This window comes from Mycteria americana, chromosome 3 (genome assembly GCF_035582795.1).
Source record: "Mycteria americana isolate JAX WOST 10 ecotype Jacksonville Zoo and Gardens chromosome 3, USCA_MyAme_1.0, whole genome shotgun sequence".
Lineage (NCBI taxonomy): Eukaryota > Metazoa > Chordata > Aves > Ciconiiformes > Ciconiidae > Mycteria > Mycteria americana.
Genome location: NC_134367.1, coordinates 108,145,730 through 108,151,051, shown reverse-complemented (window position 1 = coordinate 108,151,051; position 5,322 = coordinate 108,145,730).

The window sequence follows — 5,322 nt, the reverse complement described above, 5'->3', positions numbered from 1 at the left end:
ATTGCAAGTGGATGGTTGTGAGTTGGAGAAATATTTTTGTATTATAATAAATTAACTCAAATGTAATAAAAAAGGATAAAGACAGAAGGGAACTCTGATTTTGAAAAGGCCATAGCAGTACTATTAGGATTGTTTCTTTTCAAATCAGAAATCAAGAGTGCAGAACTATTTATTGCTTTAACTTCAGCAAAAAAATAGTGACAGTAGGGACCTTGTTAAACCGGGACACATATTTCAGTGACTAGAAACCTATTGTAATCACAATTACAGAGATATAATCTTGGGCTTTAGTCCATATGTCTGTCTTAGAGTACTATTAATGCTGCTGGTTTGCATCCAGCTTGCAGACAAAGATACTTAACATTTTCTTTTTGCTTCTGTCATTAGCTGGGGTGCATAGACAAAATGGCTGGGACTATCTTGTTCCTTAGTTCAATTAATAGACCTCTATTGTTTCTCGAGTACAAAAATCTGACAACACAGGATGAAAAATTGTTCCAAAGCCTGTCACTGGGATGAACAAATGAAATCCATCATGAATTTAAATGGAGCCATGTATTATAACCTCCTGCCTTTCATTGGACCATGGATCCTTTTCCTGTGTAATGTTTATATTATTTTTAAATGTGAGGACAAGGACAAATTCAAGGAGTTGCTGAATTCTTTGTCATGAGCTCCTATTATAGCTCATTCACTTCTCATCCATTTTGCTGGGGAAGAGCTAGGTGAGGTCTCTATTGAGGAAACGTGCGCAGTGGGGATGCAATTTATAACTCCTTCCACTCTTCCAAGCGGAATCAAATCCCTGGGTAATGACTGAAGAAACTGAGCCCAGGTACTCACTGTGGTGATGCACAGTAGTAGCAGCAGACAGTTGACTTGTAGGAATTGTGTGTTTGCTCCATTTCTGCCTAGGAATTGTTTATGAATTGCTTGATGATTGCTATCACCAGGGTACTTTGAGTCCCAGGAGTGGTGATTGTAAATATATACTATTTTTTAGGACTGTAGTTTCAATTGTCTGGGACCTGTGAAGGTAAACACTGCTCTATAGCTGAAATATGTGGAAATAGAAAGAGATGTGCAGGAAATAATCCCAGCCAGCAGTGATGTATTTTACTCTTTATAAATTGAGTTCTTCACAGGAGGAGCAAAAATTGCTGTTAATAAAGACAGTCTCACTTCATAATCTCTTTTTCTCATAAAAGTAGTAACTGTTGTCAAAAGGGAGTGGGTAGTTGTGGCTCAGAAGCAGCTTATTTGCCCACCAGATGGAGCTAAAAAAGTATGTCCAGCCTTGCAGGGCTCTAGTCGGTGCTTCAGGACCTCCTAACCTAGGGTCCTGCAGTACAGTTAATGCAAGGATTTATTGCCAGCAGCTCCAGTATGTGACCCCAGTGCAGCTCCCTGCTCAGGGGCAAGGACCACCAGGCTGTGCTCTCCCAGGAGGTGCTGCAGGGACACAGAGGTTCTAGGTTCAGTGCCTGTGTTCACCCTGCTATGCCTCAGTCCATCAGCATTTCCATTTCAGTTTGTGCTTTTTCTTTCCTGATAACACTGTTATTAGCAGTAAAATTGGCTGAGGCAAGAGGCATGGGAGGTACACTTAGTACAGCAGAGGAGAGGTGCTGCGTCAAGGATGTTGGTGGCACCGAGCCTTGCGGGAGGGCATTGAAAAGGTACCTTTGAAACTACCTTTGAAAAGGTAGTTTACAGAGACCTTGGTCTCCTTTGAGGTGTGCTGTGTCTCCTCTGAGGTGACAGCAAAGCTCTCTGGTTGTCCTGTTGATGGGACACCATGGGAGCTAAAAGTCATGCCCCCCCAAGACAAGGACCACCTTTTTCTTTTAAAATGAACCTGCTACTTATGCTTTATACCCAAGGGTTTGTAACTGTGGCAGTCCTTGTGTACTCTTCTGGGTGAGTGTCCCTAAGGGCTGAAACCCAGGTGTGAACGCACGTAAGGAAGAGTTAATTTAAAATAAGATTGATTAATTGTGGGAAAGGAGGGCAAAGGTAGTTACACCAAGCACCCAGGTATTTAACTTCTTTAGCTCTTTTTTCCTTTAAAAGTTAACAGCTGTTTACTTAGTTTGTCTCAATTTTTTTTAATCAGTGGTGTCATGATTGTTGGATACATCAGATGGAAGGACAGCAAGGCTTTTAAAGCCTTTGGTTATCACATTTTTCAGGGTTAAAATGGAGTGGAGAGAAAGGTTTAATTGGAAAAAAAATTCTGTTATTCTAATTAAAATTACTTGTCAAAGTCATTTTGACAAATCTGCTTATTAGTGAAGAAAATAATATGAATGGCTTAAACGTGACAGGTAAGGAAACATAACAAGGAAGAAAGCAGCTTGTGTACTGTTTTATAGGAGTTTTCATTGATTATAATCAGGAGTGGAGTAATAGGAAGACTTAATTCATCTATGCTTGAGGTGAATTAAAGTAGGTGAATTAGGTTCTGGCTCCTAAAACCCCTTCTTTGGACTCCTAGAGTAGATGGCTTGGCTTGAGTAGAAATTTTTTTCCAGAAGCAGTTTTTTTTCTCTCAGAAAAGATCATTGCCTTTAGCAGCAGGACCTGAGCATTTTTATGTGCAATCAAAAAGATGGCTTAATTAGCATAACAGAGATTGAGTGGGATAAATCACATGGCTGAATGATGCTATGAAAGGAAGCAGCGTGCGGGTGGAGGGGCTGAGGGGGGAGGAGGCAGGTTAGGGAGCCCATGGGGTTGTTCACAGAGCTACAGTGTGGTGGGAGCTGGGCCAGCAGAAAGTTTCAGGGTAGAGAAGAAAGGTGGTGTTATATTGTCTAGAGATGGCTGGCAAATCGGAATAAAGCTTCTATCTGAACAACAGACTGATATCAGGGAAAAGCATTTAATGGTGGGGGGGTTGTTTTGTTTTGGTTTCTTTCTCCTTAGGCTACATTTTAAAAAAGTCTTAGCAATGATCAGGCAGGTGCTACAGCTAGCCTCAGTGAGAATGGATAACAGCTCAGACTGAAATAGGAAATAACAAGTTAGAGAGGAGTTAGAGAGTTGAAAGGGGAATGGCTGACTTGGTTAAGAGCCAGCAAGAATTGTTTCTCAGAGCTGGTGAAGGATGGGTGATGTTCCGGAGAGGGCCAACATTTGAAAAAGCTTTGAAAATGGAGGTGGTGGGGTAGAGGGAGAAGCAGAGATCTTCAGTTTCTAGAAGAGCAGTGGAACAAAAAGTTTAAAACAAATCATCTTTAATATGATGAGGTGTTGATAAACAGGCAACGGCATTAAGTCATGACAACAACCTTAGTTTCCTTCCACATTAGGATAGCAGACTGTGTCAATAAGGAAGAAGCAACTTGTATCTTCACTGCAGGAGAGCTTCTTGCTACTATTTTGAATGACATTCTCCTAAACAAGATAAAGACACACAGAGTGACACGAAGTGAGATGTATAGTGGGGAGAGTCCTGAAGAGTAGCTTTGTGAATTTCTGTCAAATGGGGAGGATGCAATGTGTGGGATTCCTTGGGAGGGCGTAGCGGGTCTAGTGCGTGTCGGTACTTAGAGCAGTAATTTTTGCAAGGACCTAGAAAATATGCCTATTGCATTTCTAGGCCATGCTCAGCTGGAAAGGCTGCAAGCATTTGGATGAAAGGATTAACATTCAAAAGAATCTTGACAATTAGAAGAACTCATTTGAATTAAGTGGGATTCAGTTCAAGGACAGGTACAGAGTCCTATGATGAGGTATAAATTATTTGCGAGATTAAAAGATGAGCAATGAAAGGCTAGCTGGCAGTCTCTCAAGAAAGGATGTGGGGTTATAGTGGATAACAAACTGAACACTAGTTGAGGCTATCATAGTGATACAAGGAAGCATAAACAAGACCATACCATGCAAAACACCGGAAACAACCTTTGTGCTGTGTTTGGCACTGGTACGGCCCCAGCTGGAGCATTTTGTCTCATTCTGGGCCCCACACGGAGACTTGGAGTGAATGGAGATCAGAGATCTGGAGAACACAGGCAGTGAGGAAAGGCTGGAAGAATTAATCTGTTTAATCTAGAGACAAGATAACTGCGGAGCTGTGAGAGTTCATAAAATAAAATAAAATGGCTGCCTCAGAGAAGGAGGTATGCTCTGTGTGTGGCACAGATAGCACAAGAAGTAGTAGGCTTAAACTCCACTGGAGGAAATCTATTAGACAATGGGAAAGGCTTTCTAGCAGTTGGGCTACATAAACTACTGACATACAGGTTTTTAAGAACAGGCTAAACAAATTTCTGAGAAAAAATTAATGGGTACTATTGCTATTGGAATGGGACAGAGAATGAGTAAGACTGCCCTTTATGGTCTTTCTAAACTTGTTTTCTATAGGTGTCCTATAAAAGAGCCATAGACACCTGTCCAGGCACCATAGGCACACGAGAGCACCCAGTTCTCGTGTTTTGTTTTGGTCAAAGAAGCAGCAGTGACCAGAAAAGGGGAAGCACCTGCTTGTCCCTAAGCTGGTAGGAGACGTTCAATCTTCCTGCAAAACTTATTGTAGTAAAGGCGTGGGGAGGAAAAGGAGAGCATGGGACTTTTTCCTGCTGATAGCTGGCCTGTGCAAGAGCCAAGTGATTCTGCCAGTCTCTTTGGTGGCGTAGCCATGGTTGATTTTTTTAAACAAGAAGATCTTAAATCCAGGTGCTGCTTTGCAGGGTCAGCTTCAAAGTTCTGCAGTGCACTGTTCATGACATGTGACAAAGCAAGCCAAAAGCAAATGCCCAACATGCATTATGTGAAACTTAGGTCAAAGCAAGCCTCTGTGCTGGATTTCTAGATCCTGGAAAGGTAAGATCTTCTGCCTGAAGTCACAGAAAATCCCAAATAGACCTAAATTCAGTATTATTTTGGAAAATACAAAGTGTTCTGTAGTTATGCAATAAATATCACCTTGATTGTAATTACATGAATCAAAATTTGATTCTAATCAAATAGTTCCTTATGATCCTTGTAAGCAAGATGCTAACAATTGCAAAGCACTGACAAATGTAAATAGTAATCTAACTGATTATAATGATATATTCCAGTGTGACTATACCTTTTTTACAGATGATATGTTATACTCTGTTTCTGTGTAGAAAGAATTGTATCTAGTATGAGAGAAAATAGTTGGGAGTGCCAGCCCTATGTATTGCTGGACCCTACCAGTAGCTTGTTATTACGTGTGCTTTGGAAAGTAATTTGTCTTTTTTGGGAAAATGGGGTACAAACAGTAGAAGTGGTATATTTATAACTAACTGAAAGTTGAGTATATTTAATAATTGGAATAGTCTGAGAACCTTG